General features: G+C 38.2%; 1 long non-coding RNA gene across 1 annotated transcript in view; it reads left to right on the top strand.

Annotated features, from left to right (window-relative positions):
- LOC105867926 (uncharacterized) overlaps positions 1-16,362 on the top strand; it is a 473,857-nt gene that overhangs the window by 255,007 nt on the left and 202,488 nt on the right. The gene's annotated exons all lie outside the window — the stretch shown is intronic.

The raw sequence follows: 16,362 nt of genomic DNA, 5'->3' as shown, positions 1-16,362 counted from the left end.
TGGAGACATGGAGGACGCCTTCTCTATAGGCCCAGCTCAACTTTGGTTATGGAGTCCCCAACAAAGACCACAAAGACTGCCTTAGCTATGGAGTCCCCAGCTTCAGCCACTCCATGCTGCACCATCTGCCTCCAGAAACCATCTCCTGCAAAAAAGAACCATGTTTGTGCAGCCTCGGGGATTCAGCATTTGTTTCTCCATTTCTCCTGCTTTTTCTACCTTTTATCAGATCTCCTGGTTGTTGAATCATATCTGCACTTACCATGCCCTTGAGAAACTGGATCTTGGGCCAGCAGAGGCTAGTATAGGGACCAATATTTGAATCTGGGCTATTGCTCTCCAGCCTGAGGATTAAAGAGTCCTTCCTGTCCTTTTCTTCACAATTGCCCCAAGTTTAATAACGGTTTGGGGCCATGACAAATCAGTTTCTGTTACGAGATGGATATAGCTGAAAGAGAACTGGATTGGAGATCTTCAATTAGCAACACAATGTGCTCTGCTAGAAAGCCTGGACTTTGAAACCTCTGCTTGACCTGGCCTCTGAGGTCTGTACTAGTATTGTAATTTATCTTTAATGTGCAAATGGATACTTTTGTTGTGTCTTCTAAGTCCACCAGGGGCTAGCCTTGGGCAAGATTTCAAGTAGTAGATATTTTCATTTCTCCATCAGAAAGAATATTCTATCATTCAATTCTTGGTATCCAATGAGATAGATATCATATGATCATCCCTATTTTACAGATGACAAAACTGAGGTACATGGAAGTTAAGTTGCCCAAAGCTACATCACTAGGGAGTAGCAGAGCTGTATTAGAAACTGCATTATGTCATAAAACTTCTTTACAATATTTTATCTAGTTGGGAGGACACATCTAGACAAAGAATTCCTGACTTCAGGCAACTTATAGGCTAGTGGGGAGATAATCAGGTCAATTCAAAATTTCAGAAAGAGGCTATTTCTTAAAAGTGGGCCTGTGTGCAGACAGAATACTGGAGAAGCATCCAGGGACTAGTGGTGCTTTCTTTCTCCTTCCTTACCCCCATCATTTGTGTCTGACAGGTAGCATCATGTGCTTCTATGACTCATTCGCCATAAGGTCAGTTTGGCTGTTTCCCATCTCCTCAAGAGCCTGTTGGAGCACTATGTTGAAACACGTCCAAATGAGGTAGCCAGTCATACCAGCTCATCTGTTGCTCTAAATTCTGGTTATCTATTATTGCATAACAAACTACTCTGATACTTAATGGCTTAAACAAATCTATTTTATTATGTGTCATAATTTTCTGGAACAGAAACTTGGTAGGACTTGGCTGGGCTCTTCTGCTCCACATGGCAGAGACTCGGACCACTGGATGGTACATAACTGGTGGCTGGACTGGCCTGGAGTGTCCAAGATGGCTTTACTTTACATGCCTGGTGGCTTGGTGGGATTATCCAGAAGGCTGAGCTTCTTTTCCATGTAGTCTCAGGACTCCTTCATGTGATCTCTCCAACAAGTCATTAGAATTCTTATAGGGTGACTCAGCTGCCAAGAGAGAGAAAGATTGAAGCTGCCAGCTCTATGAAAGGCTAAGCCTGGATGTGGTATGGCATCACTTCCACCATCTTCCACTGGTTAACCTGCAGATCAGCCTAATCCAAGGGGAAGAGAAACACACTCTGCCTCTGGATGGGAAGAGTGTGAAAGAATATGTGTCCATCTTTCATTCACCACTTTCTATTGACTTTGCATTGAATTTGGATGAAAGATTCAAAATATTTCTAATAAGATATTGCCTTTCTATGAAGACTGATTGAAGCTGAGGTGCCACAGCCTTCAATATATTTTAATATTCAAAATAAGATAACCAGACTGTCAGAGTAGTCATTGTACAGGGATTGCTTTTAATATACTCATGTAAATTGTGAATTTCCAACTGGTATTATGAAAAGTAGTGGGGGAATATATAGATCTCCCTTGCAATTTTGACAGTGAGAGTAATTGTTTCTATAGCCCATGGTCTCAGGGTTTAGGATGAAGAGGAGGCAGGTTTAGGAATCATTAGGAATTGTTAAAGGAAAACTGCTGCGGGAAGATACTCAAAGAGAAAAAGTGGGCTATGCTCATTTTGGGAGGAGGAGCTGTAGAAATTCCCAAGAAAGGAAAAGACAGCAAAGCTTGAGAAAATTGGGATTGCTAGGGCTAGTACCAGGGAGACAGCAACTTCCAGAACAGTTTCAGAAACATGGTAGGTGTCAATAAGTGATTATTTAATGGAAAAAAGAATTAGTGAAGATATGACTATGGGGATGTTCTAGGTCAGGGGCCTCAGAGAGAGTGGACTTTGGAATAAACAACCTCTTAGACTATTTTGGGAGAATTAAACAAAATTATTTGAGTGAACTGAGAGCCCATGCCTAGCACATGGAAGACACTCAAAACATATTAGTTTCATTCTATTATTTATTTATATTTCTTCAAAAGCAGAGAAAAAGATAAAAGCTTTGTGCTTGTGAGAGCAAGCAGAAAGTATGAGTGGGATTAAAGGATAATTTTACTTTTGTGGGTTAAGGAGTAGAGTGGAACTGTCTAATAGAGCTTTCAGCAATGATGGAAATATTCTACATCTGCACTTTTCAATATGGTAGCCACTGAACACATGTGGATTTTAAGTCCTTGAAATACACTAGTGTGACTGAAGAAGTAAATTTAAAATTTTAATTTTAATTAATTTAAATAGGCTTGTGTGGCTGGTGGTTACTCTATTGGACAGAAGAATTTATTTAATGCTTATTTGAAGCAAAGTCCATGACACAAGATGGTACTTATTAACGTCAGGTGTGTAATATCTGTATCTTAAAATTCTTTCTTTCACATTTTAGCAAAATTTAATTATTGAAGTACATTAAGCATGTAGGAGAAAATGAGAGACTTATGGCTAACAGGGAGCAAATGTAGAAGCCTAAATGTAGGCATATAAGACAAAGACTTAAGGAAGGATAGTAATTTAGGGACAAGCTGGTTAGTGTACACAAACAAGACTCCCGGGCAGGTCAGTAAGTATGTCTCAGAATGCTGTAGTTTGGTTTTGCAAAGAAGTTCAGAATGCTTTCCAGCTTTATTGCAGGTAGCAAATTGAGCAAAATGAGCATTATTTCTATTCACCTGGCATAATTTGTTATTCGACTTTTTCTGACGGCAGTAATAGAACTGGAGCAGTTAAACCATGTTCTCCAGGGTACTGGAACTACTGCCAAGAGCGGAAAACTTTCATCTTCCAAAGCCTCAATCAGCCAGTTTCTCATCTGCATCCCATAAATCATCAAGGAGGAACAAGCTCATTATCTGAGCACCAGGGACAAAAGTCTTTTACATGACACTGAACTTCTGACTACTGCAAAACATGGCAGCTTGCCATCATATCTTTAACAGGTGTGTTGGTCCCTTTAACAGACTGGGCCAGAATTTTGAGAGTATGGCCTGAAATTTCAATTTTGTTATGTGCTGTGACTTGCACTGGGCCCATGTCCAAAGGTAATTGGGCCCAGTGGTCTATGGAGTTACTTAGATGTTTTGTAATTTTAATAGATTTGGGGAAAGAGAAGTGGGGATTTCTGTCTCTGAAGACATTCTCTCTTAGAGGTTGGGAATTATAGGAATTTCTCTGCTCTACTTTGGGAAAGTATTTCAATGATGCAACTCTAAAGACCTAGATAGAAATTCCAGGTGCAGGTTATTAGAATTTGCTATATCTCCTTCATTCTGTAGTTCCCTCTCTATGTAACATGTTGGTTAGGTCTTGGAACCTTCTACATTACCCAATATATGATTCCTGTGTCATATAGAATTTCTTATGATTCTTTATCATATTCACAAAAAGAACGCTCAACTTTCACCTCCCTTTCTAAGGACAGAAATACTATGAGTGTTGCATGGAGGGTGTTCTAGATATGGGCATTCACCTGTTTCCTGATCAAGAACAGATAATTTGGTACAAATAAAAAAGGGTAAAGTTTATAGCAGATGTGGCAAACCTTTCCTGTAATGGGTCAGATAATAAATATTTTAGGCTTTTGGGCCATTTAATCTCTGTTGTAACTGTTCAAATTGGTAGTAAAAACAAAAGCAATGTGTATTAATACTATGGGTGTTGTATAGAGTTTTCCAACTATAGGCATTTACTTGTTTCTTGATCAAGGAAAGTTAATTTGGTACAAATAAAAAAAGGTAAACTCCATAGCAGATGTGTTTTGTTAAAAACAAAACAGAACAAAGCAAAACAAAAAAGCAAACCAAAAACAACAACGTTGGAAGACCATATTTGGTTTGTAGACTATAGTTTTCTGACTCCTACTCTATAAGATATACAAATAAGTAACTAGAGTATAAATATTTCATAAAAATTATTATAGATAATAGTAGGTTCTAGCCCTAGTATTATTTAGAGTTATGGAAGACTTTATGTTTCCACCTTTATATATAGAATTCAAAACCACAAGTTGTTTGTAATGAGCATCATTGTAAGTGGGTATTTTTAAAAAATGAAAGAAAAACAAAGCATATTTTTATGGTATAGTATAAAGATAACTGAACAAGGTCTGATGAGTCCAGGACTTTTTGCTCAGCTTTGACACTACACAAGGGCTCATTAAATTGGATCTTCTCATCTCTAAAATGGGAATAATGAGAGTTGCTCTCCCACTCTCATGAGGCTGTTATGAAAAACAAATGAGATTATGTTTTTGAAAACCTGTAAAGAAGATCAAGTGTGATATATGTGTAATTTTCCAGGAATATCTAAAAAGTTTTGGGGCTGGAATATTGCATAATTTTTCTCAGTAATTGTGTCAAAAGTACTTCATAAATGGACAGATATAGTTGGTTATTTTTATATGCATGCAGTGATGATCTGATGAGAAGAATGATCTAACCTGAATATTTCATCTTTTAGTAGTACTAGCAATCTTGCCATGTGTGAATCTTTTAAAAACATACTACAAACTACTGTTTCATTTAGAATACTATATCTTCTCTAACTGATTCCAAATATGAAAATGGCCAAGGGGATAAAATGTGCCTGCACACACATCATGCAGGGAGATATTTAAAACAACAGGTTAAGGATTGGATTAAAAACAGACAAAGGCCTCTGGTTCTTTCTAAAATTGAAATGTTACCAGTTAACAAGGAAAGAGGTCTATTTGACCTTCTACTATTGGAGAGTTATTGGAAATAAATGATTGTGTGTGTGTGTTTATGTATAAACGAAAGTGAAAAGACACATATAATATACTATGGGGGAATAATTTTAAGAGTGAAAAATATCCATGTTAAAATCATTCAGTTTGTTTCATTTATTTTAATCAATTTTATAAAAGGCTTTTTTTTGGAACTGAAAGAAATAATTCAGTGAAGACCAGAAAACACTGTGAAAAGGGTAAATTTTTGTTTATATTTCTTAGGATATGAAATCACTTGTTCCCTAAATGGAGAGTTTTAATTAAAATAGACGAGAAACCAGGGAAGCAAAGGAGAAAGACATTTAAACATATTTTTCTTGCGTATGATTTTTTTCATGTTTTCTTCATAAATGTTGAATTTCCCTCTGGGCTTTGCAGTATAGTTTGTATAATTATTTTGGAGAAATGAGAAATGTGAGAAGGAAAATGGGGTATTTTAGAGCTAGCCCCAAATATATGCTACATCTGGCTGATGTAGTTAACTCTCCAAGCACCACTATAACAGTGTAGATGTCACGAATTATGATGATGTAAAGTTTTATATTTCCCACTTCTGACACTGATTTTCACAGTTCTGGCTTCTTGGCCACTTGTTTTTACACTTTCTGCTGAAGATGTATATATTCATGTAATCCTCATCCTTTTTTTTTTTATTTCGGCATATGATGGGGGTACAGATTTTAAGGTTTCAATAAATGCCCTTTCCCCCCTCCCCCGACAAGTCTGAGTCTCCAGCATGACCATCCCCCAGACGGTGCACATCTCACTCATTATGTATGTATATACCCACCCTCCGCCCCCCTCCCAATACCCTATTACTGTAGTACCTATGTGTCCACTTAGGTGCTGCTCATTTAATACCAGTTTGCTGGTGAGTATATGTGGTTCTTGTTTTTCCATTCCTGCGATACTTCACTTAGTAGTATGGGTTCCAGCTCTAACCAGGAAAATATAAGATGTGCTATATCACCGTTGTTTCTTAGAGCTGAATAGTACTCCATGCCTCATCCTTTTTTATTTTTATATGTTTTAAATATCAATATACCCTTTAACAAAGATAATATATAATATAATGCAATATAAAGTAATATATAATAGAATGTAATATAAGGTAATATATTAATGTGCCTAACATTTTCTGATTTGGATGTATGTCTGTGATATTGGTAGCCACACTCAAGAAAATTGATTTTGGGAGAAATAGACCTAATGTTTGTTTGTAATCCATGGTGTGATGAAAGAACCTTTAGTGATGGGTCAATGGTAACAAAAGTTTTTCTCATTAGGTATAAACCAAAGAGTCCTGGCATAGCTGTTACTACCTTCAGCTTTAATGAGAAGAGACCATAATGCACATTAATATCAGATTCAAAATTTCATTGTGTAGAACTTGTAGAGACTATAAAACCTAATGATGCCAAATACGAGTCCGAAAACCTCAATCCACTCTACCATCTTGTTATATATTAAACACACTGAAGAAACAGTTCAAAAGGACAAAACACATTAAATTCCAAACCAAATTTAAACTCAAAGAGTTTCATGCCTGATCTTGAATGTTTCCTTGTACCCCGGGTTCATGGTCTATTAAAGTCAATGTAAAGTGCCTGTACCATGAAGAGACAATACCACCCAGTGGATGAGAATCAGCTCTGAGGTCAGACTTACCTGGTTTTAATCACAGCTGTGCTCTCTCTTAGTTGAGCAACCTTGGGCAAGCAACTATTGTCTCTAAACTTTAGCTTCCCCCTCTTTAAAATGGGAATAAACGTTGTACCTTCTGAGGAAAACCCAATGAAATAAAGCATATGCAATGCTTAACACATTTAAAGTGCTTATTACAGTGCCTGGCTCATAATAAACACCCAATAAACACCACTGGATATTTTAAGACTAGTGTAAGGTCCTTTTAGGGAAGTACCAAAAAAAAAAAAAAAAAAAGATTATGCCTGCTTTCAAGTAGTTGATGGTCTTTCTGTAGACAGAAGCTCTAACTTCAGGAATGATTTCAGGAACAGCATCAGGACGTGTATTGTCGAGGGACTCAGAATAGATGCGGCAATTGGAAATATATTAAAGATCCCAAGGAGGGAAAAATCAGGAGAGGATAGACTTGCTTGAAAGAGTTTCTTGAGGATGGTAATTGAGCTGGGCCTTGCATAATTTAATAGACAGGGAGGAGAGGGAGGAAGGCAGTAAGTTGAGGGTATTTCAGGTTAGGAATGGGAAACTGTATTCTAACATTGTCTAGTCAATATAGGTCTGGCTTATGGAAAGGCCTCATGTGAAAGTCCCCTGCTTTTAGACCATACTCCGATGGCAGTCATTACAGGGCTTTCAAAGAAGGTGGTTGTATTAGTTTGAGAAGGATGTCATAACAAAATACCACAGACTGTGTGGCTTAACAGAAATTTGTAACATTCCTGGAGCCTGGCAGTCTAGGATCAAGGTGCTGGCAGACTAATTTCCCCTTCCTGGGGTCTTTCTCCTTGGCTTGCAGATGGCCACCATTTCACTATATCCTCATATGGCCTTTTTCTCTTTGCATCTCTGGTGTCTCTTCCTTTCCTTATATGGACACAAGTCCTATTGGATTAGGCCTTACCCTTCTGACCTCTTTTAACTTTGATTACCTCTTTAAAGACCTTGTCTCCCCACTTAGTCACATTGGGGGTTAGGGCTTGTGTTAGTTGGGGTTTTTTGGAAAAACAGAACAAATAGGATAGATACAGACATTGATATAGATATAAGGATATATGAGAGGGGACTTTTTATGGTAATTGGCTTATGCCATTCTGGAGGCTGAGAGATTGCTCAATAGGCTATCTGCAAGCTGGAGCACCAGGGAGGCCAGTGGTACAGCTCAGTGCAAGTCCTAGGGCTTGAGAGCCAGGGGAGCTTGTGGCGTAACTGTCAGTCTGAAATCAAAAGCCTGAGAACCTGGGGGCCACTGGTGCAGGTCTGGAAGTCTGAAGGCTCAAGGACCTGGAGTTCTGCTGTCCTGGGCAAGAGCAGATGGGTGTCTCAGTTCCCAAAAAGAGAGAGAGAGAATTTGCCTTTCCTCTGCCTTTTTGTTTTATCTAGGCCTTCGACTGAGTGGATGGCTCCTGCCCACGTTGAGTGAGTGCTGATCTTCCTAACTCAGTCCGCTGATTCATATGCCAATCTCTCCTGGAAATAACCTTCAAAGACATAGAAATAATGATTTAACAGCTATCTAGAGATCTCTTAATCTCTTAAGTCAACACCTAAAATTAACCATCACAGGGCTTCAACATATGAATTTTGGGGGCATGCAATTTAGTCCATAACAATGGTGAATCCATAGATGGAAAAACAGGTTCCCTCTCAAGTGTTTTGCATCTGGGACTCAAATTCACAAGGCCTGGGTTCTAACTTAAGTCTGCTCATGGACTAGTTGTATGACCCTGACCAAGATACACCACACTTGGTGCCTCGATTTTCTCGTCTCTAAAGTGGAGGCAAATACATGTCTATCAGAGGAAGATTTTGAGTTAAGTTCAGTGTTACAGATGGAGATGCCTAGTATAACACTGTAAATAACTACGTAATGTACTTGCCTAATGATTGTCCTGTACCTTCCAAGTCTTCACTTCCCTGTTTAGACACTGATGACTTGGGAAAACATATTCAGAAAGATTTGTAGTTTATTTCAGTTATTCTTCCAAGATAATAGCCATGTGTTTTTAGAGAGCTTTGGTAATTAGAGCCCCCTCCAACATCATCTCATTTCATGCCTACAATATTGCAAGTTAGACAGGGAATTCCACAAAGGGAGATCCAACAGAGTACACAGGAGTTGGCTTCTTGAGGGATAATGGGGCTGTCAAGAGAGACACAGGCCTTGCTGACTTCAGCCCAGAGGGGAGTTGGCTGATAGCTTGTCTCCTTCACTGGGAATACTGAACATCTGAGAACTATACTGTGACCAAAGCAACACAGGGGCAGGAGTTTTAGCTTTTCATATGCTCAAGAGCCTCTAAGACTGGATACAATGGATAATCTCTTTGGCAAATAGATATTTTATTCTATAAGCAGCTCCTTTAAATTTCTGTAGCTACATGAAGTTTTACTTGGAAAATTTTGCAAGACTTGAAAACAATATATTGTACAACCTAAATAGTCTGTATTGGGAAAATGGCCCCAGAGATACAGCATGTATATAACTGGGATCATTTCATTTCTTTGGGACTAGTGGGTGGTGAATGGAAGCGATGGAGGGAATATACACACGAATGGGTGTTTTCATAGGTGTGAAGACCAGGAGTTAATTTGACATACCAAAAGAGAGAGCAGCATATATTAATGTATGCTAGGATGTGATTTCAGGCATGTGTCCTTGGAGATTTTCTTGTACCTCCACGCTGTTTAGTTCATCTTCTTCCCAGGCAGACCTTGACAAGCCATTTGTTCATAGAAAACACCTCTGGAGCTAACCTTCAACATTTACAATGGAGATCCATTCTCTGGAGGAAATACATATGGAATATAGCTATGCTTGTTAAAGAGCAAATGTTCTGTTCTCAGAAGGCAAGAAACAGTTTCTCCTTTTGCTCCCTTCACATGAACTTGGGGCCACCCTCCAACCTTATTCTGCCTGTCGCTTTTTGTGGGAGAGTCATGCAGAGTTATTTACTTTATTACATTATTTACATTTTCAGATTATTCCTGGGATTAATTGCTATTGAAGCCCAGATTTAATTAGCGTAAACTTCAATAACAGCTTAATATCAATTAAATTACAAGCCATTTCTCTTTGAGAAATATTAGGATTTATTAGCAGTCCCCCCAAAACTAATTAGTTTGAAGGGATACATTTCAGCATTAAGGGATGGAGGAAGCTTTGTTTGCTATTGTTTGTAATTATATGAGCAGATTCTCTCCCTCCCCTCTACTCTCTTTGTACCTACTTTGATGATTAGCCTGGATGGGAAGGCTTGTCTGTTTGCCCAGGGCTTTAGGAAAGCAATAATGGTCACTGAAAGAGAGAGAGAAATTGTCTCTGCTGAGAGAAAGTGGAGGGGAGGGAGAAAGAGCCTGGGAATTAGAAAAGGGTCAGATCACAGCTCATGATTTAAATTAAAAAAAAGTTGAAGCAAAAGGATGTGTTAAATTAGCATTTTAAATCCAAGAAGTATGAAATGATTTTCTCATAAATCTCTAAATGGGCAAAAGAAACTATCATTTAGCATTCCTGCTTGTTCTGTGGGCCAGGAAAAAGACAGTGCAGGCTCCGTGCTGTTGCCAAATTAATCTTCCAAAAGAAGAGCTTGATTATGTAATACTCCTGCACAGGAAGAGACAGTTAAAGAGAATGAATGGATCTTGGAGTCAGACAAGTTTGAGTCCTGATTTTACCTATTTGTCCATTTGACCTTGGGCAATGCACTAGCCTTATGCTACTTTGGTTCTTTCATGTACAAAAAGATAATGCCAGAACCTACCTCACAGGGTTATCATGAGAATTACATGAAATGATGTAGGTAAGACTCTTAGCACAGTGGCATATGATAAAAATCAATGTTTGTTGTTGATAATAGATGAGGTCTTTTGTCATCTGGTTTCTATCTACCTTTAAGCATAATGCCCTGCCATTCCAATTCAAGATGCCTACCCTCCATCTAAACTAGTACCTTATAATTTGGTGTGTCTTAGTTCTTCTGTTACACAGCACACACTGTGTCAGAAAGAAACTAGGTCTTATTCAGCTTCAGAACTTCCAGTGGCCAGGAGAGTCCTAGAAAATGAAGATGCATCAACAATACATGTGGAAAGATTAGGTTTGCAAAGTCTGTAAACTTCAGTCCATGCATTTGTAAATCTATAGTGTTTAAAGAAGAGTTTAAGCTTGCAAGTTTTCCTGTACTTGAGTTAGTTGAGATGATTAATCAGTAAGGCTCTCTCCAACTTAAAAATGTTGTGATTTTATTTAATCCGTTTTAACTTATTGTCATAGTTTCATGATACATCACCAACATGAAGCTTAAAAGATTAGCAACAAAGTGATATTTTCAAATACCCAGATGTTTTATATTATATGAAAAATGTATGGATTTTTTAAACCTATTTTTTTTTTTATTTCAATAGGATGCTCGACACTAGACTATTTTTTATTGTGATTGTGGTAAGGAAAAGCTATCCAAAATGAAGGAGATGGTTGGCAGATTTAGAAAAATGTAGATAATCCATATATATATATACACATATATATATATATATGTGTGTGTGTGTGTGTGTGTGTGTGTGTGTGTATTTCTGTTACTTGCCCTTCTTGAATATTATAAGAAAGTAGTAAAGGCAAAGATTTTCAGTTATTATCAATTGTTCTTGATTTTTATTAATGAAGGTATCCTGTATTTGTGGAAAAACTTCAGAGAGAATGTTGACATCAGGAAACACCCCATCTTAAATAGGTCATTAGTCATATAGGTGATAGTGTCACAGAGTTGGGGAAGGTATTACTTTTCAAATCTGTGACTGACCTCATCACCAGAGGTGTGCCAATGAATCAGGTGAAGTGAGTGTTTCTTGGAAAAATCTAATGTTTAGTAAATTACCTAAATTACTAAATGGGACATTGGCTTCCTTGAAGAATTAAATTCACCTCATGAACAAGTGAGCAAATTTTTTTTTCAACAGGTAATTTACTCAGTATGTAATCTCAGCTTGTATATGGTAATACTGGTCAAATTTTATTGAAGAAAAAGAATTTGCATTTTAAAACTCTTTCCAGTTGCTCAGCCAGCAGTATGGTTCTTTCACACAATATCTGAATGTGTAAAACCAGTAAACCAGCACTTTGGTCAGCTGCTTGTGGGCAGATGAAACAGTGTTTGACAGGATATCGAAATTAGTTCCCACATAATTGTTCCATTCTTTTGGTAAAAGTACTGAATGATTTGCTTTAGAAAATATATTTTGTATGGTTCCATGCAATATTTAATTTGAAGTGAAAAAGTGAGAAGGCTGACTAATACAAAATGTGAATTATAGAATCAATTTAAAGGGATTGAAAGGAGACTATGTTATTTTCTTCAAATTTTGTGTGTTGTTATTATATTTTAAATAGTAACTGAGACTCTTTCTCTGACATCTTCTGTTGCCCCAACCCTGTCCATAATTTGAGTTTCAGTCAAAAGATATAATGATAAGAGTGTATCTATTTTTTAGTGCTAATTATATGCCCAGTCCCTACAATAAGTACTTACATATATTATTAGCCCATGTAATCATTACAAAAGCCTCAACCTGGGGGACATACAAATATCATCTCCATTTTATAGATGTGGTAACTGAGACACAGAGATGTTAAGCCACTTGCCCTGAGTCACACAGCTCGTAAGACTGAAGAAGTCTGACTCTAGAAGCCAAGCTTCTACTATATTCGTCAAACTTGAGCTTGCATCAGAATCACCTGGAGAGCTCCTTAAATTATAGATTTCTGGGTGCTACCCCAGGGTTTTTGAGTCAGTAAGTCTGGGTTAGGGCCTGAAAATTTATATCATAATGAGTTTCTAGGTGGTATTGATGCTGTTGGTCTCTGGGTACCACTTTAAGAGGCATTATGCCTCTGTAATACAAATAACCCAGGAAAGGATTATTATGGCAGAAAAAGTCAAGGCTTTTACATTTTGAAAATCCAGACTGAAACCACTGAAGATGTAGAAAAACATGTAATTATCTGGCACTTTTGGATCCTGAGACTAGAAAAGCTTCCCAGGATAGAGGGAATGAAGGAAAGTATAGACACTGTTGGTTTCCTGAGAAGGGATTTCTGGACTCCTCCCCAGGGAAGGCTAAGAGGATACAGGGAGAAAAATAGAAGCCCCAGATAACACTGGTAGAGCTTGAGCAGAAAAACCCTGTTTCCTCTACCAGAGGGAGCCTGTGGAAGCTGCAAGGCCTTGGAGTTCCCATTGCTCAGCATGCTGGAGAGACAGGAGAAGCAGCCACCTGGAGTGTCTCTGTGGCCAGGTGTGGCATGCCAGTACAGAGTTCCTGGAGTCTCAGCAAGGGGCAGAAGCAGGAAAATCATCCCCATGGGTGTTCGGAAGGACTTGGATATGGCTGGAAGAAAGCGTTTGACTTGATGAGAGTGACCAGCATTGGTCTGCTCTGGTGGATGACAAAGGTGATAGGGGGATGGGGATGTCTCCTGGATGCTGCATGGAGAGATGACCACAGGGAGGCCCAGAAGCCCATCCTCTGCACCCCCGCATAGGAATCATATAACCCTTCTGCCCCCAAACTCAGAGCCATCCCTGGAACAAAGAGATGGAGGGGTCCTTCCCAGCATCTTGAGGAAAATAAGCATAGTAAAACAAATTTAGTTCTATAAAGAAAGCTACATTCTTGCATATGAGTTTGTGTGATGAAATCTATACTTACTGCAAATTGGTTGCTGCGTGGAAATTTAAAGAATGCTAGTCCAGGGGACATTTATGTCACAGGCTGATTAAGAGACCCAAGGGCAGATTTAAAGCCAAATCATCGTAAGTCAGTAGAGGTGACCCTGCGGAAGGATGGGTGTCCAGAGAAGACTTGGCAGACTTTGGAAATAATACTACTGAACTGCAGAGAGACTTAGTTTGAAAAAGAACAACCAAAATGCTTTAAATTTACAAGGCAGAAATAAAATAAGTGCCTGAAAGGAGAAAGAAAGGGCAAAAGTAGGCTTGTAAGAGTTTATTGACACAATTCACCTATGATTCAGACTTTCTTTCCCTGGAAAGCAAAGGGAACCTCCAGTGTTGTCAGCCCAGATCAACATGGCAGTGGGAGGACATTACCCTGTCAAAATAGCATCTGTCTTGACCTTCAGTAAGCAGTGACGTGGAGCCAACGTGGAAATCCTATTATTTGAAAAGAATACTGGACCCTGAATCTATCAAGCCCTGAAGGGCTAGCCATTGGCTAGCCTGAGCTACAGTTTTCTTACCTATAAAATTGAAATAATACTTCCCTGATAGAGTATTACTTTTTATATGACACCAAACATATCACACTTGACACATACCTGCAACCAAATTGCCTCTATTTTTTGCAAATATAAAGAATACGGTAGTCCCCTTTCATCCACATAGTCTACATTCCAAGCTCCCCAGGTGGATGCCTGAAACCGTAGATAGTACCAACAGAAAGTGAAATCATGGGAAAGGGAGGACTGAAATACGTTTGACATAATGTAAAGTTATCAAGCTTGGAAGCAACAAACAAATTATATGGTAAAAAGTGATATTTGACACCAAAGCTTTCTGTTAAATGAAAAATTCTTGACTGTCTTTAAAACATCAATTTCTCATTTTGTCCTTCATCTAATATCTAAGAATGAAGAATCTTTATAATTATAGATATTCTTTAGTCTGTATTTACAGAAGGTAGATTTACCACAGTGTATGGGCCCATTATTTTTCTCTTTTTAGGAAATAAAATTCCTGATTAAGTAAAAGCAGAAACATGCCTAGACAAAAGACAACATTTCCTAGTTTTCTTTGCAGATAGGTGTGTTCATATGAACAGGTTCTGGTCAATGAGAAGTGAATGGAAGGGTTATGCGGTACTCCTAAAATGCCTCTTAAAAAGGAGAGTGTGAGAGTTTTAGCTAACTATGCAGTTTAGAGTAGGGGGCACCGTCCACATAAGTCTTCCCTCACATCTAATACCAATTTCAAGTTTAGGGGGTTCACAAACCACCTTCAGTTTCAATAATTCACTAGAAAGATTCACTTAGCAAACTCACAAAGTAAAGCTGTCATATTCACAGTTATGGTTTATTGCAGGAGAATGGTACAAATTAAAATTATCCAAGGTAAGAGATGCATAAGGCAGAGGCCAGGTGAGGCCCAAATGCAGAACTTCTAGTTGTTCTCTTCCCATTAAAGACAGTGTTAACTCCTCCTGGTTATGACGTATGACAATACACATGTAATATTGCCATGCAGAGAAATTCACTTGAGCCTTGGTGTCAAGAGTTTCTATTAGTTCTCCATCACATGTTGCCTGTGTAGCTCATCTGTAGTTTGCAACTCTTCCTGGAGGTTGGCTAATAGCCACAGTGTCTAGTTACTCTGGAAGTCAGAACCAATACTATGTGGCCTCTGTTATAAATCACATTGTTAGACTGTCCAGTGGTCAAAGACCTCAGGCAAACAAAGATAGTCCTATCATGCAGAGGATTCTGAGGGCCAAGAGATCACCTCCCAGTAGTTGAGGGAAAAGGCCAGACCTCTCTTTGGATAACATTGATTTTTCACTACACAGAGGGTCAAGACTGTCTTCCTCTCCTTTATCCTGCTGCTGAGAGCACCAGTTTGATAGGTGTTGCTCTTGGAACCATCCTCATGAAGATAAAACCACATCCTGGAGTTATTGTGATGGGGTCATCAGAGACCTGGGTCTCTGATGACTTCATGTGGCTAAAGTCATCCACCAGCATGGACTCTTTTATACAAGTGAGAATTAAAAAATCTATCTTAAGCCTTTTATCTTGACTATTTTTCTTCACAATCATTAAATATAATCCTAACTAAAACTGCATGATTCTGCCTTTAAAAATGTCCTTATTTAAAAAAAATGTCAATAATTGTCAGGAATGTATGATTCTGATTTTCAACCTCAATAATAATACACATTTTTGAGAAGTGTATTTTTAATTGCATTTGTAAAGACTTCTTTTAAAGGCAAAAGTTCTCTCCATGCTCAGTGCTTGAGGGGTTCCAAACTTTCATCATTGTATTCAATGTCCATTTTTTACTGAGGACACATTTAAGCACATCTTAGTTTATAGAATTTTTGTTTTTATACCAATACTAATATTTCCCATAGTCTTATTCACAGTATCCTTATATCAGGGTAACTCTACTTCCCTTCTCATTCTTTGTAAGGGGGACCTTTTAGTGACAGGTGACAATCATTTTCTCTATAGTCACCTTTTGGTGTGCTTGCACACCCTGTCCCCATCCAAGTGTGTCTTTCCTCTACTACCACTCATGAAACAGAGTTATAATAGCCATAATTCTCTTGCAATCAGTCAATTGCTGCAATTAACAAATGGTTTATTAGAGTGTTAACCTACATTAGCTGAAAGGCTAGATCATTAGCTGCTTTCGATAACCATTTCT

The sequence above is a fragment of the Microcebus murinus genome, chromosome 6 (genome assembly GCF_040939455.1).
Source record: "Microcebus murinus isolate Inina chromosome 6, M.murinus_Inina_mat1.0, whole genome shotgun sequence".
Lineage (NCBI taxonomy): Eukaryota > Metazoa > Chordata > Mammalia > Primates > Cheirogaleidae > Microcebus > Microcebus murinus.
This window is presented reverse-complemented; position numbering and strand designations above follow the sequence as displayed.